This window comes from Saimiri boliviensis, chromosome 4, assembly GCF_048565385.1.
Source record: "Saimiri boliviensis isolate mSaiBol1 chromosome 4, mSaiBol1.pri, whole genome shotgun sequence".
Classification (NCBI taxonomy): Eukaryota; Metazoa; Chordata; class Mammalia; order Primates; family Cebidae; genus Saimiri; species Saimiri boliviensis.
The window spans coordinates 88,307,429-88,332,516 of NC_133452.1; the positions used below are offsets into that span (position 1 = coordinate 88,307,429).

At 46.0% G+C, this 25,088-nt stretch overlaps 1 protein-coding gene across 2 annotated transcripts in view; it reads left to right on the forward strand.

Annotated features, from left to right (window-relative positions):
• Positions 1-25,088, forward strand: part of PTK7 (protein tyrosine kinase 7 (inactive)) — an 85,145-nt gene that overhangs the window by 23,650 nt on the left and 36,407 nt on the right. Inside the window, exon 1 of one of the 2 annotated variants that reach the window (XM_010333886.3) lies at positions 19,752-20,207. The exons of the other annotated variant lie outside the window; for it this stretch is intronic. The gene's annotated coding sequence lies outside the window, so the exon portion shown is untranslated. Of the gene's footprint in view, positions 1-19,751; positions 20,208-25,088 lie in introns of those variants that run through there. 2 annotated transcript variants of the gene reach the window in all.

The window sequence follows — 25,088 nt, forward strand, 5'->3', positions numbered from 1 at the left end:
CTGAAAAGAGGAGTCTACATTTTTTTTTTTTTTTTTTTTTTTTTTTGAGACGGAGTTTTGCTCTTGTTACCCAGGCTGGAGTGCAATGGCGCGATCTTGGCTCACCGCAACCTCCGCCTCCTGGGTTCAGGCAATTCTCCTGCCTCAGCCTCCTGAGTAGCTGGGATTACAGGCACGCGCCACCATGCCCAGCTAATTTTTTTTTGTATTTTTAGTAGAGATGGGGTTTCACCATGTTGACCGGGATGATCTCGATCTCTTGACCTCGTGATCCACCCGCCTCGGCCTCCCAAAGTGCTGGGATTACAGGCTCGAGCCACCGCGCCCGGCTAGGAGTATACATTGATAAGAAAGTTCATCTTCTTTACATGAGACAAACCTAAAATAATGGCAAAATTTGTTTATTCTTTTTTCTAACTTTAGGGGGATAGATTAATTTATTTTCATTTATTTCACTCTCATTTTATAGTAAATAATTTAAGATTATTAATTTTGAATACAACTTTGAAATTAGTAAATTCAAAATAAATATAAAATAGACTAAGTCATTTAGAATTCATTGCTTAAAAGAAAAAAAAACGTGACTTTGGCAATTCTAATGTAGAAAAAGAAAAGGACAATAGGCAAAACAAAGAAAAGAGGCTTTAGGCGGGCACGATGACTCATGCCTGTAATCCCAACCTAGCACTTTGGGGGGCTGAGATGGGCAGATCACGAGGTCAAGAGATCGAGACATCGAGACCATCCTGGCCAACATGGTGAAACTCCGTCTCTACTAAAAATACAAAAACTAGCTGGGTGTGGTGGCATCTGCCTGTAGTCTCAGCCACTCGGGAGGCTGAGGCAGGAGAATCGCTTGAAGCTGGGAGGCAGAGGTTGCAGTGAGCCAAGATCGCACCACTGCACTCCAGCCTGGTGACAGAGCAAGACTCCATCTAAAAAAAAAAATTAAAAAAAAAAAAAATAAGAGGCTTTAATTTCATTCATAGCTTCACAATGATTTTTTCTTTTCTTTTCTTTCTTTTTTTTTTTTGTTTTTTTTGTTTTTAGATAGCGTCTCACTCTGTCACCCAGGCTGGAGTACAGTGGCGTAATCATGGCCCATTGCAGCCTCAAATTCCCAGACTCAAGCAATTCTCCCACCTCAGCCTCCTGAGAAGCTGGGACTAAAGGCACGCACCACCATGCCTGGCTAATTTAAAATAATTTTTTAGAGTCAGGGTATCACCAAGTTGCCCAGGGTGGCCTCGAACTCCTGAACTCAAGTGATCTTCCCAAAGTGATGTGATGATAGCCATGAACCACTGGTCCTGGCCAACAACTATTTAGTACATTCTAGGTACTTAGTAGGTACTAGGGATATAGATAGAGCAGGGAATGGGATGGACAAGTTTGCTGTCCTTAGGGAGCTTACCATTTAACAGGGAGGGCTAGCATTTGGGAAAATGTATACTAATAATTAGAATAGTGAGGATTGTGATAGGAAAATATTTTAATATTTGTCAAGGGTTACCCTGTTTGGTGCTGTGCTAATAAATCTGTGCTAGGGAAATATAATAACTGAAATTTATTACAGAATCTGCCTGGGGGCGGTGGCTTACACCTGTAACCCCAGTACTTTGGGAGGCTGAGGCAGGCAGATCACTTGAGTCCAGGAGTTCAAGAGCAGCTTTTGAGACTCCATTTCTCTGTCTCTCTCTCTCTCTCTCTCTCTCTCTATCTCTCTCTCTCTCTCTCTTTTTGAAACAGAGTTTCACTCTTGTTGCCCAGGCTAGAGTGCAATGGCATGATTCTCCTGCCTCAGCCTCCCAAGTATCTGGGATTACAGGTGTGTGCCACCATGCCTGGCTAGTTTTTTGTATTTTTAGTAGAAATTTAGGGATTATAGGCATGAGCCACCGCACCTGGCCTGAGACCCCGTCTCTTAAAAAAAAAAAAAAACAAAATCATTAGAGGTTTTTTAAAAAAAGATAGCTATTACTACTTGTAACTTCTTTTCTTAGTTGTATTTGAAAAAGTAGGAAATTGAATTATAATTTGATTTTGTTCAAAGATATTTGTTAAATCTGTTTTGATTTTATATGAATTTTTGTTCTTTGTAGTTTAAAACTGATTTTTTTTTTTTTTGGTCTTTTTGTTTTTTTCCTTTTTGTGGAGAACGGGGTCTCGCTATATTGCCCAGGCAGGTCTTGAACTCCTGGGCTCAAGCTATCCTCCCACCTCTGCCTTCCTAAGAGCTGGGATTATAGGCGTGAGCCACAGTGCCTGGCTAAAACTGATTTTTTTGGGAATACAGCTGAAGTTCCTGAATACCTTATAAGAGTTTATGAGATAACTTTAATTTGGCCATGTCCAATTAATATAGTTTCCAAAATACTGCAGATTGTGAACAGTGCATTATACAGGGTCACAGAGGAAATCCTGTATTCAGAGTGCTCTATAAGTCTGTGTGTACATGTTTGTGTGGTTAGCAGAGAACCACCAAAAACCAACTGCTTTTTAAAGCCTGCTGTGTAGTTCGGGTGTCCTGGCTTGACCAATCTAATGAGCTGATTAACTGGGCCTTCCTTAAGACTTAATAAAAAATTAAGCAGATATGAAAAAAAAAAAGTTAGAATGATGGCTAGCCCAGTAACTTTTAAAAACGATTGAAAGACAGTTGTATCAAACAGTTTTGAGGGGAAATTTGGAAAAATGTTGATACTAGAGCCTGTAAATGCCTTGTAGAGACTGTCACAGAGCCAAGGAACAGATGGACCGCAGCCTGTGTGTGTCACAAAGTTAATACAACCTTGTTCTCAAATGCTGACCGTGCAGAAAAGAAAACCACACTACTTAGAAATGTTGGTGTAAAAGTCTAATATAGAATACTTGAAAATGAAATCTAACACTATGATAAAGGGTAATGTACCGCAAGTAAAGGATGTATTCCAAAAAATACATGGATGGCTTATTCGCTGTAACGCATCAACATAAGACGTCGGAGGTTGCTGGATGCGGTGGCTCACACCTGTAATCCCAGCACTTTGGGAGACCGAGGTGGGTGGATCACCTGAGGTCAGGAGTTTGAGACAGCCTGGCCAACATAGTGAAACTCTGTATCTACTAAAAAATGAAAAAATTGGCGGGGTATGGTGGTGGGTGCCTGTAATTTCAGCTACTTGAAAGGCTGAGGTAGGAGAATTGCTTGAACCCAGGGAGTAGAGGTTGCAGTGAGTTGAGATCTAGGCTGGAATGCACCACTGCATTCCAGCCTGGGCAACAGAGTAAGACCGTGTTCCCCTCATTAACCCCCCAACCAAAAAAAATTCAGAGGTGTCACACAATTCTCTCAATTGAGGCAAAAATGACACTAGATATAAATTAGCATCCATTTCTGATTTTTTTTTTTTTTTTTTTTTTTGAGATGGAGTCTTGCTCTGTCACCCAGACTGGAGTGTAGTGGTGTGATCTCAGCTCACTGCAAACTCCCGCCTCCTGGGTTCAAGCAATTGACCTACCTCAGCCTCCCAAGTAGCTGGAATTACAGGCACACACCACTATGTCCGGTTAAGTTTTGTATTTTTTTGGTAGAGATAGAGTTTCACCATATTGGCCTGGCTGGTCTTGAACTTCTGACCTTGTGATCCACCTGCCTCACCCTCCCAAAGTGCTGGGATTACAGGCATGAGCTACCATGCCAGACTTCTGATTTTTTTTTTTTTTTTTTAGAAAACCATAGGAATCATTATACTTAAATATGAAATACGATGCTATTCTCATTAAAATAAGTCACTAAATTAAAATAATGAAGTCATTACTATTTATTATTATTTTAGCTGAAATAATACTATAAGAAAGAATATAACCAGGTGGCATGCACCCACAGTCCCAGCCAATTAGGAGGCTGAGGTGGGAGGATTGTAGCCTGGACAACTGAGCAAGACGCAGTCACTTAAAGGAGAAACAAAAGACTAGAAGTCTAAATAAAGTTAATGGTTTTTTTCAGAAGTACCTTTTTTACATGGGAAACCCAATTAGAAACTGAAAAACTACTACAATCACTGAGAGAACTGAGTCATTTGGGCAAGTACAAAACCAACAGAAAACCTAGAAGGTTTGCTACTTATCAGCAAGCAACCATTTAGAAAAGACAACAGGAACACTTATCCATTCACAAAATCAATAAAAATAAAAACCAAATGCTCAGGCACAAACCAATGTCATGGAAACTGTATTGACAGCATCATTAAATACCTTTCTGCCTTCTGAGTTTAAAACCAATTGAAGGGGCTGAAAGAGGAGAAAAGCACACAGACAGACCAGGGATTGGATGATGGAGATTGGAGTATCACTCGTTTCAAAGGCTCGGTTGAGTAAGCAACAAGGCTTTAATCTGAAGTGGATAAATGTCTTATTCATCCTTAAATTAGGCAGACTTACCCCCTTGTCATAGCAGTGCTGAAGTATTAAGAGTGTGTGTGTGTGTGTGTGTGTGTGTGTGTGTGTGTGTGTTTACCTATTTAAAAAAGTGTGCTCAAGCCAGGTATGGTGGCTCATGCCTGTACTCCCAGCACTTTGGCAGGCAGATCACAAGGTCGGGAGATCAAGACCATCCTGGCTAACATGGAGAAACCCTGTCTCTACTAAAAATACAAAAAATTAGCCAGGCGTGGTGGCATAGCCCCAGTTACTCGGAGGCTGAGGCAGGAGAATGGCTTGAATCTGGGAAACTGAGGTTGCAGTGAACCAAAATTATGCTGCTACAGTCTAGCTTGGGTGACAAAGTGAGACTCCATGTCAAAAAAAAAAAAAAAAAAAAAAGTGTGCTCCCTGCAGGTGGAGCAGACCCCCTACTCCCAAGTGGAAGGAGGAAGGGTCAGAATCAAATATGCCTAATGAGACGTCTGCCTCCTGGGGGCTGATGGAAGGAAGTGGAGTGAGGCTGGGACTGGGGCTTCAGTGATGCCCACTTTACCTGGACTGGGAGTTGCTCTTCCTTCAAACTTTGTTCTCTGAACTCAAAACCTTAACCTTGAAGACCCTAGGTGCCTGGGGGACATCTCCAGGGAAGGGGCACAGCTGTCTGGCAGCTTTTCCTGCTCCCACCTTCACTAACCACACTGTTCTTTTGGTGGATCCTTCTAGGACACCTGGAGAACAGAGTAGCTTTTCCCTAGAAGGCTCTCAAATGGATCAAAATAGGACAGTATTTAAAGGAATTCTGAGGCAAGTCTGCACCCAGGAGTGAAAATTCTCACTCCCATCTGTTTTCTCAAATCATGTGCAAACACTTTTTTCTTCTTTGGTGAAGTAGCGATTAGGCACAGGAGCCTTCACTGCCTTGTTCACGCGGTGTTCTCAGTACTTAGAGCAGTGCCTGGCACATATAACGAATTCAGTAATTTAATGACCGTTCTGGAGGAGGGAGGGTGAGTGCCATGTGTAATGCAGAAAATCAGATCTTATTAATTACAAAATAAGAAGAGAACAGTAAATAAGGAAAATAAGGCAAGAAAGTTGAACATGAAATGGTCAATAAGAAATTTAGGACAGTTTGAGAAAAAAAAAAAGAAATTTAGGACAATTAAAGATCTGATATTCTGTGTTCCCCAAGTACCATTTAAATTGAAATCTTGGTTGAGGGTGGGGAAGAAATTTAGCTACCTAGTAAAAAATGAAAAATTGCTTTATCTTGTTAAGGAGAAATAATGCAAATTAAAACAAAGTATTATTATTTTTTATTTAATTTTTTTTTTATTGCTCTGTCGCCCAGGCTGGAGTGCAGTGGCATGATCTGGGCTCATGGCAACCTCTGCCTCCCAGGAGGGAGCAATTCTCCTGGCTTAGCCTCCCAAATTGCTGGGATTATAGGCACACACCACCATGTCCAGATGGAGTTTCACCATGTTGGCCAGGCTGGTCTTGAACTCCTGACCTGAAGTGATCTGCTCACCTCAGCCTCCCAAAGTGCTGGGATTACAGGCGTGAGCCACTGTGCCTGGCCACAAAGTATTATTTTATGTCTCTCTGGTTGACAAAGATATTAAGCATCAGTGTTGGTTAAGAAAGCATAAATTCTCCTGCCTCAGCCTCCTGAGTAGCTGGGACTACAGGCATGCGCCACCATGCCAGCTAATTTTTTGTATTTTTAGTAGAGACGGGGTTTCACCATGTTGACCAGGATGGTCTCAATCTCTCGACCTTGTGATCCACCCGCCTCAGCCTCCCAAAGTGCTGGGATTACAGGCTTGCTTGAACCCAGGAGGCGGAGGTTGCGGTGAGCCGAGATCGTGCCATTGCACTCCAGCAGCCTGGGTAACAAGAGTGACACTCTGTCTCAAAAAAAAAAAAAAAAAGAAAGAAAGAAAGCATAAATTAGCACTATTTTTTTTTTTTTTTTTAGATGGAATCTTACTCTCGTCACACAGGCTGGAGTGCAGTGGGGCAATCTCGGCTCACTGCAGCCTCCACCTCTCAAGTTCAAGCAATTTTCCTGCCTCAGCCTCCCAAGTAGCTGAGATTATAGGCACCTACCACCACACCTGGCTAATTTTTGCATTTTTAGTAGAGACAAGGTTTCTCGAACTCCAGACCTCAGGTGATCTGCCCACCATCGCCTCCCAAAATGCTGAGATTACAGGCATGAGCTACTGCACCCATCCTTCACAACCTTTTTGAAGAGCAATTTGTTGTTCATCTTTTTTTTTTAAACCTCTCTGGAGTTAATGCTGGATATCATTTATCAAAAATTTGAAATTATATTCTCTTTGTTCCCATTCTCTTTCGAAGTCATCCTACAGAAACTCTCTCATTTTCAATGTGCATACATGCCTATACAGAGAATAAGAATATTCTTTGTAATGGTAAAAAAAACTTGAAAACCATCTGAATGCCCATTACTAGGGTATTGGATACATAGGTTATGGGTAATTGATGCAGTGAAATAAGGCACAGTGATTGAAATGAATGAGCTAGAATTATATGAACAGACATGGAAAGACATCTGTGGTTAAGTGTATAGCAAAAAAAAAAAAAAAAAGTAACTTGCAGAATAGCGGATATTATAGTGTGAATTGTGTCCTCTCAAAATATATGTTGAAGTCCTCAGCCCCAGTACCTGTGAATATGACTTTATTTGGAATTAGGGTCTTTGTAGATGTAATCAATGTAAGATCAATTCATTAAGGTGAGTGGCGAATCCCATATGACTGGTGGTGCCCAGTGAAAAGGGGAGAAGAGGCCTAGAGACAGAGGTGCATCACAGGAAGACGGCTTGTGGTGGCGGAGGTTGAGGTTGGACAGATGCCGCTACAAGCCAGGGAGCACCAGGGGTTGCTAGGATAGCTGGCAGCCACCAGGAGCAAGGACAGAGGCATGGAACAAACTCTCTCCACGGCCTCCAGAAGGAACCAACCTCACCAGCACTTTGATGTTGCACTCTGGCCTCCAGAGCTTCAAGAGAATAAATTTCTGTTGTTTTAAGCAACCCGGTTGCGGTAATTTGTTATGGCAGCCCTGGGAAACTAATAGAGCAGGTATGGCATTATCCCATAGCCATGCCTTCTGTGACTGCGCCTGCCATTCTCTCCATGACAAAGAGCTTCTTCAGTCCATTTTCTGCCCTAGCAACAACCACCTCCTTGGAAACAGGGACTCATTGTGGTTGTGATTTTTTTATTGGGGGACAGCCTGAGCAGGGTGGGTTTGTATTTCACCTCCTTTGCCTCCTTGCCCCAAGGTGGTATTCTAATGGCCTCTTGCTGTACTTCCTTCTCCTTATCCTTTTAACTCTGAGCATCCTGCGTTACTCAGAGTTTTCTGATCATGTCTGGTCTTTGTGCTTGTGGCTTGGTCTGTTTGCCAAGTCCCATTTCTTTCTTTGTCTTTTGTTTTTGTTTTCTTTGAGACAGGATCTCGCTTGATTACCTAGGCTGGAGTGCCCTGGCACAATCACAGCTCACTGCAGCCTTGATTTCCTGGGCTCAAGGGATCCTCTTGCTTCAGCCTCCCAGGTAGCTGGGACTACAGGCTTGCACCATCCTGCCCAGATAATGGGGTCTTACTATGTTGCCCAGACTGGTCTCAAACTCCTGGCCTCAAGTGATCTCCCTGCCTTGGCCCCCCAAAGTGCTGAGATTACAGCAGGCATGAACCACTGCACCCACCCCTTTCCTTCATAAAACCTTATGTTGAAGACCCTTCCAAGATTCTTCCCGACTTTGGTTTTGTTTTTTTTTTTTTTTCCTTGAGATGGAGTCTTGCTCTGTCACCCAGGCTGGAGTGCAGTGGTATGATCTTGACTCAACGGCAACCTTGGCCTCCCGATAACGGACTACAGGCAATGGGGTTTCATGTTGGCCAGGCTGGTCTCGAACTCCTGACATCAAGTGATCTGCCTACCTTGGCCTCCCAAAGTTCTGGGATTACAGATGTGGGCCACCACACCCAGCCCTGACTTTTTTTTTTTTCCCTGAGATTTTCTTGCTCTGTTGCCCAGGCTTGAGTGCAGTGGCATGATCTCAGCTCACTGTAACCTCCACCTCCTGGATTAAAGTGATTCTCCTGCTTCAGCCTCCCGAGTAGCTGGGACTCTAGGTGTGCATCACCATGCTTGTCTAATTTTCATTTTTTAAATTTTTTAAGTTTTTTATTTTTTGAGATGGAATTTCACTCCCAGGCTAGAGGGCAATCTCGGATCATTGCAACCTCTGCCTCCCATGTTCCAGCGATTCTCCTGCTTCAGCCTCCCAAGTATCTGGGATTACAGGTGTGTGCCATTATGCCTGGCTAATTTTGTATTTTTAGTAGAGATGGGGCTTCTCCATATTGGTCAGGCTGGTCTCGAACTCACGACCTCAGGTGATCTCACCTCAGTCTCCCAAAGTTCTGGGATTACAGTTGTGAGCCACCGCCCCTGGCCTTCCTGACTTTTTAATCCCCTGACTTTGATTTAGAAGCTGCTCTTGTGTGCCCTTTACACCCACCCATCATCCTGTGCGATAATACAGTAAAGCCTAGGGGTTATGATAGACTTTCTTCAGGCCAGAAGACCTGAGATTTGAATCCTGCATTTGTTATTCATCCGCTGTGTGATGTTTAGCAAATTGCTTTACCTTTCTGTGCGTCTTTTTCCTCATCTGCATAGTGGGGATCATAGTACCTACGCCACTGAGTGGGTATAAGCATTCTAACAAGTGATGTGATTAAAGTGTTTGAAACAGTGATAACAAGCGGTCAGTAAGTGGTGGCTATTACTTTAATTATATGTTTACTTGCCTGATTCCCCTACTAAACTGAGACACTTAAAGGCAGTAATTGTGTGTTTCTCTCTCTGTCCCCAGTGTCTTATGGAGTACTTGGCACATAGTGGGCTCTAAGTAAATGATTGTTGAATTAATAATGATAATTAATGTAATTGCCTACCAGGATCCCATATTGGGCTTTGACCCTCCGTTGGTTCTACATCATTTTGGGATAATGCGGCCAAATTATCTGGCTGAGTATAACCACCACAAATCAGCTGTTTCCTGAGTGCCTCTCATGGGTGAGGCACCTGCCAGTGGAGGAGACTTAAGTGTGAGAGCTGCTCCTGTCCTCAGAGAGCTTAGACTATAATGGGGAAGACACAGTTGTAAGCACCTGAAATGTTAAATGGCAGTATTAGGGTTTTTTTTTTTTTTTTTTGAGACGGAGTTTCGCTCTTGTTACCCAGGCTGGAGTGCAATGGCGCGATCTCGGCTCACCGCAACCTCCGCCCCCTGGGTTCAGGCAATTCTCCTGTCTCAGCCTCCTGAGTAGCTGGGACTACAGGCACGAGCCACCATGCCCAGCTAATTTTTTTGTATTTTTAGTAGAGACGGGGTTTCACCATGTTGACCAGGATGGTCTTGATCTCTTGACCTCGTGATCTACCCGCCTCGGCCTCCCAAAGTGCTGGGATTACAGGCTTGAGCCACCGCGCCCGGCCTAGTATTAGGGTTTTAACAGTTATTTATGGGCGTAATAGAAGATACAGAGAATGTGTGTTCACAATTATTATTTCAGTTGGTGGCACATTGTTATCTAACTTCTGTCTTGTTTTCCACATTTGTTCTAGAAAGCTGCTTAAACTTTTTTTTTTTTTTTTGAGACGAAGTCTCGCTCTTGTCACCCAGTCTGGAGTGCAGTGGTGCAATCTCAGCTCATGCAACCTCTGCCTCCCAGGTTCAGGCGAGGCGTGAGGCTGCCTCAGCCTCCTGAGTAGCTGGGACTACAGGTACCTGCCACCACGCTCAGCTAATTTTTGTATTTTTAGTAGAGACGGGGTTTCCCCATTTTGGTCAGAGACTGGTCACGTACTCCTGACCTCAGGTGATCTGCCCACCTTGGCCTCTCAGAGTGCTGGTGTGAGCCACCACGCCTGGCCAACCTTTTTTTTTTTTTTTTTTAAGACAGGATCTCACTTTGTTGCCCAGGCTGGAGTGTGGTGATATGCTCATGGCTCACTGCAGCCTCAACCTCCTGGGCTTAAATTATCCTTCTACCTCAGCCTCCCAAGTAGCTGGGACTGCAGTTGCACGCCACTACCCCTGGCTAATTTCTATAATTTTTTTTTTTTTTTTTTTGTAGAGACGGTGTTTAACCATGTTTTTCAGGCTGGTCTCAAACTCCTGGCCTCAAGCAATCCACCCACCTCGGCCTCCCAAAGTGCTGGGATTCCAGGCATGAGCCACTGCGCCTGGACTCATTAAGCTTTTCAGTAGTAAGTTAGATGTAGAGGCTTCATTAAGTTCAGATTTGATTTTTTTTTTTTTTTTTTATGTGTACTTCCCTCAGTAGACACAGTATCTGATTGTCTGTCTGAAATGAGAAGCCATCACTAATCATTGCTAGATCCATTATTTCATTAGTGGGTTGTAAAACGATGGTATTCTGTTTATGAGCTAGAAACTTACATAAACACAAATCTCTCCTCATTAACTGTTTGGTTACCCTGAGACATAGCTATTCAAGAATGGGAAAATAAATGCTTGATTCTTTACCTGTTTTCAAAATAATGAGGCGTTTTTCTTTTTAAAATTTTTTTTCTGCCGGGCGCGGTGGCTCAAGCCTGTAATCCCAGCACTTTGGGAGGCCGAGGCGAGTGGATCACGAGGTCAAGAGATTGAGACCATCCCGGTCAACATGGTGAAACCCCGTCTCTACTAAAAATACAAAAAAATTAGCTGGGCATGGTGGCGCGTGCCTGTAATCCCAGCTACTCAGGAGGCTGAGACAGGAGAATTGCCTGACCCCAGGAGGCGGAGGTTGCGGTGAGCCGAGATCGAGCCATTGCACTCCAGCCTGGGTAACAAGAGCGAAACTCCGTCTCAAAAAAAAAATTTTTTTTCTTTTTCTTTTTTTTTTTTTTTTTTTTGAGCTGTTTCTCTAACATCCTTCAAAGGCGGCTAATGCTTGGGGTGTTTTGTGTTAAGCATCATTGTCCACTTACGGAGTATTTGATGTGTTTTAGTCCATGTGACTCTTACCCTTATGGATGCTTAAGTGGTCCTGTCATTGGCTGATGGGAGCCTCTTCAAGCTTACCCTGAACCTTTTAATTTTTTTTGTAAAGAGACAGGGTCTCACTATGTTGCCCAAGTTGAACTTGAACTCCTGGGCTCATGCAGTCCTCCCACCTGAGCCACTGGAGTAAGTAGGACTACAGGAGCATGGCACCATACTCAGCAGGCCTTGAAACTTTTTTTCCCCCCACTTCTGTTTCCTGGGACCTTTTGATGAGACCCTGCTAGTCTTTGCTTTTTTCCTTGTTTGATAAGATGGAGTTCTAGGCTTCTCTTGTACATTTCCTATCCCAAAACTGAAATCTCAGCCAGTTCTTCAAGGAGAAAGGACATCATTTTTTTTACAACATTAGTACAATATTACCAAACCATTTTCCAGAAGGGAATTATTATAATTTATACTCCCTCCAGCAAAGTAGAAGGACTGTTTTCTCCATATGTTCACCAGCGTTGAGTGTTATTTTTAAAATCTTGGCCTCCATTTGATGGGTAGAAGAACTTGTTCTAATTTACATTTCTTAGATTACTAGTGCATTGGAGTATTTTCTTATATTTATGAATCATTTGTTTTGAGAACTCTTCATATTGTCTTGATCATGTTTCTATTCGAAATTTAGCAGGTTTTTTTTTTTTTTTTTTTTTTTTCTCTTTTTTTTTTTATTGCATTTTAGGTTTTGGGGTACATGTGATGAACATGCAAGATTGTTGCATAGGTACACACATGGCAGTGTGCTTTGCTGCCTTCCGTCCCCTCACCTGTATCTGTCATTTCTCCCCATGCTATCTCTTCCCACCTCCCCACCCCCCGCCCCTCCCCCTTTTTTTTTTGAAATGGAGTTTTGCTCTTATTGCCCAGGCTGGAGTACAATGGCATGATCTAGGCTCACTGCAACCTCCACCTCCTGGGTTCAAGTGATTCTCCTGCCTCAGCCTCCCGAGTAGCTGGGATGAAAGGCATGCGCCACCACGCCTGGCTAATTAATTTTTTGTATCTTTCGTAGAGACAGTTTCACCATGTGGTTGGGTTGGTTTCTAACTCCCGTCCTCAGGTGATCCACCTACCTTGGCCTCCCAAAGTGCTGGGATTATAGGTGTGAGCCACCGTGCCCGTCCAAATTTTAGCAGTTTTTGTGATTGACCTGTTCCTCTTCATATATCAAGGCCAGCAACCCCTTTTCTGTCATTTACTTAATTTGTCTAACTCGTCATGCTACTGACAGTTGTTTCTACCTTGTATCTTATGTAGTCAGGTGTTCTCCTTCGGCAGCATAGAGTTTTCTAGGCCTCTGTTGGCGAGGACTCCCAGGATCAGAAAGCTGAAGTCTAAGAGTTATCTCTAGGCATTCATTGGTGCATGAACATTACTGTGTTCTCTCTTTTTTTTTTTTTTTTTTTTGAGACAGAGTTTTGCTCTTGTTACCCAAGCTGGAGTGCAATGGCGTGATCTCGGCTCACCACAACCTCCGCCTCCTGGGTTCAGGCAATTCTCCTGCCTCAGCCTCCTGAGTAGCTGGGATTACAGGCACGCGCCACCACGCCCAGCTAATTTTTGTATTTTTAGTAGAGACGGGGTTTCACCATGTTGACCAGGATGGTCTCGATCTCTTGACCTCGTGATCCACCCGCCTCGGCCTCCCAAAGTGCTGGGATTACAGGCGTGAGCCATCGCACCTGGCTACTGTGTTCTCTTTACCTAATAACTGTTTGACCGCACCTGGCTACTGTGTTCTCTTTACCTAATAACTGTGTTCCTTGAGGCCAGAGACCTGCTTCATACCCAGATGACTGAGTCCATTTTCACCCAGATAGACTCATTCTGATTTTGGTTAATACTGAAGGTACTTCTGTTTTGAACAGCTTCTAGGGGAGTAAATGAAACTATAAGCAACTGCTAAGCTGCACCCCTATTAGGAACGGAAGCAGGGTATTGCCCAAGGCAGACAGAATGCAAAGCTCCCAGGAATCAGCAGCTACCCCATTGAACTTCACCAGCATAGGGTGGCAGCTCTTGAACTGCGGAGCCCCACGTACCAGGTGGACCATCAGGTACCTGAAGGACAGAGCTTCAGACCTTAGGGTGTCTGTTTAGAGAGAACCACTATACCAGAGATTGGGTGAGGGAAATACACCAGAGACTGGGTGAGGGAAATCAAGAGGTACTTAGCAGCTCCAAATAGTCTGCACAGAGGAATGCCGACAAAGACCTGTTGCTGGCTTAGGGATGATTGTGAAGGAAAACAGTTCCTAAAACATGAAAAAATCCTAAAAATAATGATCACAGTAAATAATGGCTAAGAGTCCAAACTCACATAATACTTCTATGTGCCAGGCACTGTTTCAGACCTGTTACCTGTAAACATGTGAGTTTTCTTTTTGCAACAAGCCTATGAAGCCAGTACTGTTATGAACACCTTTTATTTTATTTCTTTTGAGACGGATCTCACTCTGTCACACAGGGTGAATGCAGTGGCATGATCACTGCTCAGTGCAACCTTGATCTCCTGGTCTTAAGGAATCCTCCCACCTCAGCCTCCTGAATAGCTGGGACCACAGGTGTATACCACCATGCCTGGCTAGTTCTTTTATTAGTATTATTGTTAAAATTTTTAGTAGAAATGAGTTCTTACTGTGTTATCCAGGTTGATCTGATCTTGAACTGCTGGGTTCAAGCAATCCTCCCACCTTGGCCTCCCAAAGTGCTGAGATTGCTCTCAAAGGCGTGAGCCACTGCACCTGGCCTATTAGCACCGTTTTATAGATATGAAAATGAAGGCATGGAGAGGATAAATAGCTTGTCCAAGGTCATACTCTTGGTAAGTGAGGGAGTAGAATTTGAATACAGGTAGTCTGACTCCAGTCTCTGAACTTCTAACCTCATCTTCACCCTGTATCTACACTATATGCCAGGGCCTTACAGTTAGGTATTTTGTAAACTTTCCAGAGGCAGTTCATCCTTGTAGAGGCCCTGCAGGATAGAGAGCAGGTGTTGCTGCTGGCCAGTTTTTAAAATTTATTTATATTTATTTTGAGATGGAGTCCCCCCGCTCTGTTGCCCAGGCTGGAGTGCAGTGGCATGATCTCGGCTGACTACAACCTCTGCCTCCGGGGTTCAAGTGATTCTCCTGCCTCAACCTCCTGAGTAGATGGGATTAAAGGCACCCACTACCACATCTGGCTAATTTTTGTATTTTTAGTAAAGGCGGGGTTTCGCCATGTTGGCCAGGCTGGTCTCGAACTCCTGACCTCAGGTGATCTGCCCACCTCGGCCTCCCAAAGTGCTGGGATTATAGGTGTGAGCCACTGCGCCTGGCCCCATTTTACATTTGGGAAAACCAAGGCTTAGACAACAAGATGACTTGCTCGGAGCCAAGTCCAGGAGGCAGGTCTTTCCACCTTTGGTGGCTGGTGTCAATGTCAAATTCTTTGAGCCTTTTTTCTTTTCTTTTTTTAGAGATGGTATCTCACTCTGTCACCCAGGCTGGAGTGTGGTGGTGCAACATAGTTCACTGTAATCTTGAATTCCTGGGCCTGCATGATCCTCTTGCCTCAGCCTCCCAGGTAGTTGGGACTACAGGCATGTGCCACTGCACGCAGCTAATTGTTTTCCTTTATTTTTATTTTCTTGTAGAGGCAGGCCTTCACCATACTGCTCAGGCTGGTCTTGAATTTCTGAGCTCCTCCCATCTTGGCCTCCCAAAGTGCTCTTCTTTGATACTCTTCAGAACAATATTGCCCTTAGACAGATATAAATAAGGTGTTTTCCTAGGTTGGGCATGGTGGCTCACACCTGTAATCCCAGCACTTTCGTAGGCTGAGGCAAGTGGATCGCTTGAGGCCAGGAGTTTAAGTTTGAGCCTGGCCAACATACTGAAACCCTGTCTCTGCCAAAAATACAAAAATTAGCCAGGGGTGGTGGCGCATGCCTATAGTCCCAGCTGCTGGGGAGCCTGAGGCAGGAGAATTGCTTGAACCCAGGAGGCCACAGTTGCAGTGAGCTGAGATTGTGCCACTGTACTCCAGCTTGGGCAACAGAATGAGACTGTGGCTCAAAAAAAAAAAAAAAAAAAAAAAGGAATAGGGTGGCAGGATGCAGCAGGAGGATCACGAGGTCAGGAGTTTGAGACCAGCCTGACCAACATGGTGAAACCCCATCTCTACTAAAAATACAAAAATTAGCCAGATGTGGTAGTGGGTGCCTATAATCCCAGCTACTCAGGAGGCTGAGGCAGAAGAATGGCTTGAACCCAGAACGCGGAGGTTACAGTGAGGAGGAGATCATACCACTGCACTCCAGCCTGGGCGACAGAGCGAGATTCTGTCTCAAAAAAAAAAAAAAAAAGTTTTCTTTTTCCCTTTTCCCTCTGGGGACTGGTGAACCCAGGGGTTTTACCTAAGACTTTTCTGGGCACTGTTTCCTTCTGGCCCTAGACTCTTGGGAGCTGGGTGTGTGGCTGCCTTTTGGATCTCACAGTCAGAGCCTGGGCATGGCCCTTTCTGGAAGCCAAATGCTTTGCCCTTGCTTAAGGAGGAGCAACTTAAGCTCCAAAAGTAACAGGACTGCTGGGTCAGGGGTTCTGGAAAAGTCAGGTAGAAATTGCCCTGCTGTTGTCTCACTCCTGGCCTAATGGCTCAGACCGTTTTAGATGTCAGGAAGTGTAACAGTACGGTGCATTTATCTTGGTGAATAATGAATGAGCCCAGGGAAGGTACTGTACTCTTCCTGGTGAATTATTTACCAGGAGCCTCTAATTTGAGAGTTCTCCATTCTAAATGGTCTGAATCTGGTATATATAGAGCGTCTGCCCCTCTCCTTTCTCCTCCTCTGGCCTTACCAACAGACAAACTGTAACCTTCAGTATCTAGTGTTACCTGGGCAGTCCCCAAAGGGGACTGAATCTGGAGTCCCTGTGGCTGCTGGGGATGGTGGTGGCAGGGTATGGGCAGCCCCCCCCCCCCCCGCTAGAAATACAGGACAGACCTGCCAGGGGCAGCTGGGGTAAATGTGGGGCTGGGGCCTGCCCTGCAGGCATGGAGGGTACTGTGTGTACACGCATGCATGTGTGTCACTTGTGCATGCTCTGTTTCTTGTCCCTTTGTCTCTGTCTCTCTATGATTCTGTGTTACTTGATCTCTATCTCTCAGTTTCTCTCTGTATCTCTGCGTGTTGATCTCTCGCCTCCATCTGTCTGCCAGGGCCTGGGTCTCACATTGTCTGTCTGTCTGTCTGTCTGTCTGTCTCTCTCTCTCTCTCTGTCAGTCTCCCTTTCTTTCTCTCCCTTCCCCCTCTTCTTCTCCCTTCCTTCCTCCCTCGCTCTCCCCTTCTCTGTGTCTCTCAATCTCTTCTGTTCCCTTATCTTACCTCCCTGACTCCCTCTGTCTCTCCCTGTCTCTCTCCTATCTCCGTCTGTGTGACTTTGGAGGTCCGTCAGAGGCAGCCCCTGGAATGGGGGCACAGCCAGTTCCAGGCTTGAGTGAATCCAGATCTCCGTGCCTTCCAGACCCTGATTGAAAGATCGAGGGAGTAAGCATGAAATAAACTTTAGGTTTTTGTCATTTTTTTGGCTATTCAGTTCAGCGATTGCATCAGCCACCCCTAGGAGTCCTTTCCCGGCCGTCCGTGTGTGCTTTATGCTTTATGTTTCCCCCGCCGAAGTAGGTCGTCCTTAGGCTTTTGGCATCTGGTGATGAGTTGCAAGATTTTGGTGTTTTTAAAAATAACTTCTTTCGGAGGCCGAGGTGGGTGGATCTCCTGAGGTCAGGAGATCAAGAGCAGCCTGGCCAACATGGTGAAACCCTGTCTCTACTAAAAATACAAAAATTAACCGGGTATGGTGATGGGTGCCAGTAATCCCGGCTACTCCGGAGACTGAGGCAGGAGAATCGCTTGTACCTGGGAGGCAGAGGTTGCAGTGAACTGAGATCACCATTGCACTCCAGCCTGGGTGACAAGAGTGAGACTCTGTCTCAAAAAAAAAAAAAAAAACAAACAAAAAAAACTTTACAAAGGGCTGTTTCTGTCCTTTATTCATCAGTTTGTATTTTTTCATCTGTTGTTATTGATTAGAAGATTGAAATACTTATTTTGCTATATTTAGCCAGAATGCTTTTTCTAAACAGCTGATTTATCTTTTCTTTTCTTTTCTTTTCTTTTCTTTCTTTTTTTTTTTTTTTTTTTTTTTTGAGGAGGAGTTTTGCTCTTGTTACCCAGGCTGGAGTGCGATGGCGCGATCTCGGCTCACCGCAACCTCCGCCTCCTGGGTTCAGGTAATTCTCCTGCCTCAGCCTCCTGAGTAGCTCGGATTACAGGCATGTGCCACCATGCCCAGCTACTTTTTTTTGTATTTTTAGTAGAGACGGGGTTTCACCATATTGACCAGGATGGTCTCGATCTCTTGACCTCGTGATCCACCCGCCTCGGCCTCCCAAAGTGCTGGGATTACAGGCTTGAGCCACCGCGCCCGGCCACTTTTTGTATTTTTAGTAGAGACGGGGTTTCACCATGTTGACCAGGATGGTCTTGATCTCTTGACCTCGTGATCCACCCACCTCGGCCTCCCGAAGTGCTGGGATTACAGGCTTGAGCCACCGCGCCCGGCCTGATTTTTTTTTCAAAGTATGACTGCTTTTGGTTATTTTCCTTAAAAATAAAGAAACAATTGTTAGTAATGCAGTTAAGAGATTAAATAAAATTAATGCATTAAAATATGCATTAATATTTAAAATATAAACTTACTACAAAGTTTATATTTTAAGCAGTAAAATGGAGTTCATAAGGAGTCTAGGAAGTATCTGGGACGATCCTGATGGTTTGACTCTAACCGAACAGGTGGCCTGTCCCCATCCCCCCACACCCCAGGGCTCACCTAGTAACACTGGGCTGGCTCCTCTACCTGTGAGTAATATTTGAGCAACAACCATGACTGTGGTTGTTGCTGCAAAATCTCTTCGCCTCCTCACTGATGCATTGTTATCTCAATGTTTTCCCAGCCGCAGAGATGGCTTCGAGGGCAGCTTTTGATGGCAGAAGCAGATCTGCTTTCAGAAGGCGGTGGTGGGGGCAGGCGCAGTGGCTCATGCCTTTAATTCCAGCACTTTGGGAAGCTGAGACAAGCGAATCACTTGAGGTCAGGTGTTTGAGACCAGCCATAGCCAACATGGTAAAACCCTGTTTGTACTAAAAATAAAAAAATTAGCTGGGTACCGTGACGGAAGTCTGTAATCCCAGCTACTCGGGAGGCTGAGATGGGAGAATTGCTTGAGCCCAGGAGGCGGAGATTGCAGTGAGCCAAGATTGCTCCCATTGCACTCCAACCTGGGTGACAGAATGAGACTCCGTCTCAAAAAGTAAAATAAAATTTAAAAAGGGGGCAGTGGTACTGTGCAAAATCCTGCCTCATGCCCCTCCCCTACGGGCCTGGGTCCAGGAGTGTACCCTTGCCCTTCCAAGCTCTTGGCTCTTCCAAGCACCCTCCAGCCCCCTCCCTCAATCTGGAGTCTTCTTTTTGTGTCCAAGGTTGGGCCTAAAGTCTGGCCTTACAGGCCTGAGTGGAGCAAACCCCCTTCTAAGACCCTTACCCAGAAAGGAGGATTGGTTTCCAGAACAGCTGCTGCCCAGACAGGTGGAGACACTGTGCTCACCCAAGGAAGGGTAGCAGGAGGGGCCTTTGGGAGAGGGTCTGTGGCTCTGCTCCCGGCCAGCTGGCCAGCCATGACAAGGGATGGCCAGGCTGCCCAGGGGCGTGTTTGCCTCCTGTACATGTGCTAACATTGCCTCATGTGCCCGCAGCTCACTGCCACAGGCCCTGGGCGGCTCATGCTTTCCACATCACAACATAGCAAAGTGATTTCCTCACATTCCTCACTCTTGTCTGCTCCGGGAAGTGGTTTGCAGAATGCTTCTAAATATAAAAGCATGAGGCTGACTCTTATCCCTTTGAAACCAGCTGAGGTCCAGCCTCTAGTGACTTTTTGGGCTTGAGAAGAGGAGGAAGAAAGCCAGGAAAAACTGGTGTTTTTTGTGTGTGTATGTGTGTGTGTGTGTGTGTGTGTGTGTGTGTGTGTGTGTACATGCATACGTGTGCATATAACCAGGAATCTGAGTGTACCCAGAGGAGGGGTGGAAACAGAGTAGGTGATAGAGGCCAGGGCTAGGTGCTGGGGCATGCAGAGAAAAGGGTGTAGACTTCAACTCTGCTTGTTTGTTTGTTTGTTTGTTTATTGAGACTCAGTCTCACTGTATTGCCCAGGCTGGAGTGTCGTGGTGCCATCTTGGCTCGCTGCAACCTCCAACTTCCAGGTTCGAGTGATTCTCCGTCCTCAGTCTCCTAAGTAGCTGGGATTGTAGGCGCCCAGCACCACGCCTGGCTAATTGTTATATTTTTAGTAGAGATGGGTTTTCACCATGTTGGCTAGGCTGGTCTCAAACTCCTGACCTGCGGTGATCTGCCTGCTTTGGCCTCCCAGAGTACTGGGATTATTTATAGGCGTGAGCCACTGCGTCCAGCCTAGACTTCAACTATGGACAGCTGTGTTCAGCCATTTGTTTAAAAGAGCATTCATTTGCTTCTCCCCCAGAAAAGCCCAATACGTGGATCTACTGGGGAGAAGAGCAGGATGTAGGAGAAGGCCACAGAGAAGGATCCTCAGAACATAGTGCTGAGTACGAACAGTGAGTAGGAAGCAGGTGAGATATCTTGCAGGACCGTTCACATGAGTAAGAAATACCTGCCTGTGGAACACCAACCACTTTTTACAAGAGCACATGCAAACGAAAGGACTTACATGAAACACAATAGATTGGTTGTGGAGGGAATATGAGTGAAAGGGAATGAATGAGTGAAGTGCGAAGCAGCCAGCGCAGCATCACAGAATGAAGCCAGTCTTGGGAGCCAGAAAGATCCATGGTGGCTCCTGAGCCTGCCATTTACTGGGGCATCCTTGACTCTGGTTTCCTTGTCTGTAAAATGAGGCTGACGGTGGTGAGGGTTCTCTGGATCAGAAACGTGTCCTCTAGGCTGGGTGGCTCATGCCAGTCCCAGTCTCTCTGCCAGGTGGGAGGCAGAGCACTTTGGGAGACCAAGGCAGGCAGATCACTTGAGGTCAGGAGTTCGAGACCAGCCTGGTCAACATGGTAAAACTCCGTCTCTACTAAAAATGCAAAAATTAGCCAGGCGTGGTGGCTGTAATCACAGCTACTCGGGAGGCTGAGGCAGGAGAATCACTTGAACCCAGGAAACGGAGGTTGCAGTGAGCCAAGATCATGCCATTGCAGTCCAACCTGGGCAACAAGAGCAAAACTTCATCCCAAAAAAAAAAGAAAAGAAATGTGTCCTTTATCAGACAGAATACTATGGATTAAAAAAAGAAGAAAAAAGCAGTGTGTCTGAGCACAGGATCTGGCAAGAAGTGGGCAGTCAAAGGAACTAGGGCAGCCAGAAGCAGGTGGTCACATGGGCCTTTTTTCTTTTCTTTTCTTTTCTTTCTTTTTTTTTTTTTTGAGGATGGAACTGCTTCTGCGATTCAATACAGTGGTCACCAGCCACCTATGGCCCTTGAGCACTGGAAATGTGGCTAGTGTGACTGAGGAAATGAATTTTCAATTTTATCTCATTTCAATTAAATTTAGGCCAGGCACGGTGGCTCACGCGTGTAATCCCAGCACCTTGGGAGGCCGAGGCAGGCGAATCATGAGGTCAGGAGTTTGAGACCAGCCTGGCCAACATGGTGAAACTCCATCTCTACTAAAAGTACAAAAATTAGCTGGGCATGGTGGTGGGCACCTGTAATCCCAGCTACTCAGGAGGCTGAGGCAGGAGAATCACTTGAATCTGGGAGGTGGATGTTGCAGTGAGCTGAGATCGCACCACTGTACTCCAGCCTGGGCAACAGAGTGAGACTCTGTCTTGGAAAAAAAAAAAAATTAATTAAATTTAAATAGCTTCATATTGCTAGGGGCTATTGGACAGAGCAGGTTTAGGAATATTTTAACTCTTCTCTCTCTCTCTCTCTCTCTCTCTCTCTGTGTGTGTGTGTGTATATATATATATATATTTTTTTTTTTTTCTTTTTCTTTTTTTTCTTTTTTGAGACAGGGTCTTACTCTGTCACCCAGGCTACAGTGATGTGATCTTGGCTCACTGCAACCTCCACCTCCTGAGTTGCAGTGAGTTCCATCCTCTCACTCCAGCCTCCCAAGTAGCTGGGACTACAGGCGGGTGCCACCACGCTTGCCGTATTTTTTGTAGAGATGGGGTTTCTTCATGTTCCCCAGGCTGGTCTCCAATTCCTGAGCTCAAACGATCCTCCTACCTCACTTTCCAAAGTGCTGGGATTACAGGTGTGAGCCACCACAACCAGCCTATTTTAACCTCTTAGAAGCCAGAGAGGATTTTCCTTATTGTATGGGGTTGAGGCCACCTATCCCCAAGGGTAGGGTGGGCGAGGCAGGCTTGGTTGCAGGCAGGGTGTAAAAGGCATCCTCCCCACCACCAGGAATTTGGGGTGAACTGCTGTGGCCACTCTGGCCAGGTGTCTAGGCTGTGCTTCTCAGCCTGGATTATTAGTCTCCCAGGTGGGAGGCAGAGATGGGTGTAAAGGGCTCATAAATTGGAATTTATCAGAGTTTTCTGAGCCTGTTTTAAACATTAATCATTAAATTAAGGTTCAGTACAACTAGTCCAAGGTAGTGGTCCCCGGCCTGACCAGTTTGCCCCCTGCCTCTGCTGGAAGGACCACAGGAAGCTGGCTCTCAGGCTCCACCCTGGCATGGTTCTCCATGGTGGACTCTGAAGGATCCTGCACATCGGAACCCCTGGGATTTTGACACCTGGGAGTGCTCTGGGTCTGAACTCCTCCAATGAATGGCTGTGGAGTCCACAGCAAGTCTCTTCCCATCTTCCCTGGGTGATCAGAGGCTGGACTCCTTGTCCTCTTGGATCACTCGGAGCACTGCCTGAGCACCACGGAGGTCTTCCTGGGGCTGCGCTCGTGGCTTATTTCCCAGTCTCCCATTCCAGCAGCCACGTCGCCTTCCCTGGGATGTATATTATGTCTGCAGGCTCTTCACGGGCGTCTTCAGGAGACAGCTGGCTGCTGTCTGTCTCTCTCCTCTTGGGGCCAAGAACAGATCTGTTTGCAGGCATGGAAGGTGCTGAGAACTAGTGGTTCCCCTTGGCAATTCTGTTCCCAGTCTTCCTCCCCGCATTCACCTCTGGAAGGGGTCTCCTTAGGAGGTCCAAGGGCTTTGAATCCTGGGTTCCACAGTTTCTTAGAATTTCTGGGGTTTTTAACTTTCCTGAAAAATAGGCAGACTTGTGTGTGTCTATACTTAATGTGAATTTCATTTAAATATCATAGGGTGGGACTGTAGGCTGATAAAGCATTACTAAAATTGGTTTCAAGGCTACCGTTTTCCAAGTGAGAAAACTGAGACCCAGAGAGGAAAATTAAGTTGGCCAAGATGGATAAATGTAGATGTAGGACAAGATTTCAGTTCAGATGGACACTTGAGTGACTTCATTTCCCCATGTGTGCTCTCAGGGTATTTGCTGCGTGTCCCAGGCACCAGGGGAACACAGATGTCTGCCCTTCCCTCCAGCTTACTAGCTTGGGTGATAAAGCTCTCAGTCACAGCAGAGGCAAGAGTGTCGGGGTATTCCAGGCAGTGAGGTTTCCGTGCAAGCGTGTGGCCAAGGCAGGTCTCCTGGGGAGGCTGCGTGGGGCTGAGCCGAGGAGCAGAGCAGCTCATCAGAATGATGCTGGATCCCAGTTTGCAACCCCCAGCTGCCTCAGACCCTGCACACCTGCTGCTTGTTAGGTCCCTCTTAATCCCTCTTGGGCCTGGTGCTGCGTTTACCAAGTGGGCTCTGGGGACTGGCTATGGGGATGGTGGGTGGGGGAGATTCTAAGGAATGGGCCCCCCCTTACTTTTTTTTTTTTTAATGGAAACGGGGTTTCACCATGTTGGTCAGGCTGGTCTCAAACTCATGACCTCAGGTGATCTGCCCACCTTGGCCTTCCAAAGTCCTGGGATTACAGGCATGAGCCACCGTGCCCGGCCGGGCCCCTCTTTCTGTAACTACCTCTTTGAGTCATCGCAGCCAGTCTAGTGTTAGGTCTTGGTGACTGTCCAGTTGCATGCTCTCATTTCTGTAACTTTACAGATAGGACTGCCTGGGAGGAGGTGGCGATTGGCCAGGGTCACCCTGGCGAGTGGTTGTATCAAACTAGAACCCATGTTTTCCTAATTTATGTTCCTTCCATCTCATCACACCACCTCACTCCAGCTGCGTTTTTCATTCATTGCTACTTCCTTAGAGACTCCTCCACAGCCATTTAAGGGTCACTTAAATGGGTATAATGCTTCCAGCCTCTGTAGAGGACAGGCGGGGTCCAAGGGCTGATGGTGACCCCTGGCTGGGGTCACGCCTTACGCCATGTTGCACATTTCCGGCTGCCTTTTTTTTTTTGACTAAGTTGCTCAGGCTGAACTCCTGGCCTCAAGGGATCCTTTTACCTCATCCTCCCGGGTTGCTGGGATTACAGGCACTGCGCCTGACTCAGCTGGCTGGCATTTTTGTCTTTCTGTGCTTGGGTACCACGCGATATCGGACCCAAGGCCTTACTCCTGCCGTTAGAGGTTAATCTGCCCCTCCAGGGTCTCCTGGGAGTGGGACAGGCAAGTCTGCGTTGTGGTTTTCACCCGGGATGTAAGAACCAGCCTCTGCTAAATTGTTTCTATCCCAGTCCTGGTGATTCTGTTCTGTTTCCGTAATCTGGATGTGGGAACCTCTCCAGATACTGACATTAAGTCCCAGGACAGAAACACTCAGCAGGGTCCCTGGCTCTGCTTCCTCTTGCCCTGATTAGGGAAGGGGCTGGGATGGATTTTGGAGGGCTCCTGTTGGTGAACCTGGGGCCTGTTGTAGACTCTGGGAAGACAGAAGGGGAACAGAATTTTGTGATCTGCAGCTCACCAGGTCTTGGTGTCAGCTTGTCTATCTTCAGTGACCTGTGAACCCTTAGGCCCTGGGCTCACCATCACTCTGGGTTGCTTGCACTAAAACCGTATACAGTGTACCGGTGGTAGTCGGGAGAGACATTCTAAATCCTCGGAGTCACAAATACCCCTGCAGCATTTTGTATTTCTGCCAACGTGGGTGAAAGGGAGATGACTGGACTTACTGTTCACTCAAGTGACTTATTCCTGCAGCAATTGAGATTGTTCTTTAGAACGGTACAAATGTGGCCAGGCATGGTGGCTCCTGCCTGTAATCCCAGCACTTTGAGAGGCTGAGGCAGGAGGATCACTTCAGCCCAGGAGTTCAGTACCAGGCTGGGCAACCACTTCTACAAACAAAATTTAAAATTAGCTGGGCATGGTGGCACGTGCCTGTGGTCCCAGCTACTCAGGAGGGTGAGGGTGGGAAAATTACTTGGGCCCGGGAGGTAAGGCTGCACTGAGCTGTGATTGCACCACTGTACTTCAGCGTGGGCGACAGAGTGAGACCCTGCTTCAAAAAGAAAAAAAAAAAAAGTCTCTGGGCCTCACACCTTTGGAGTGGCT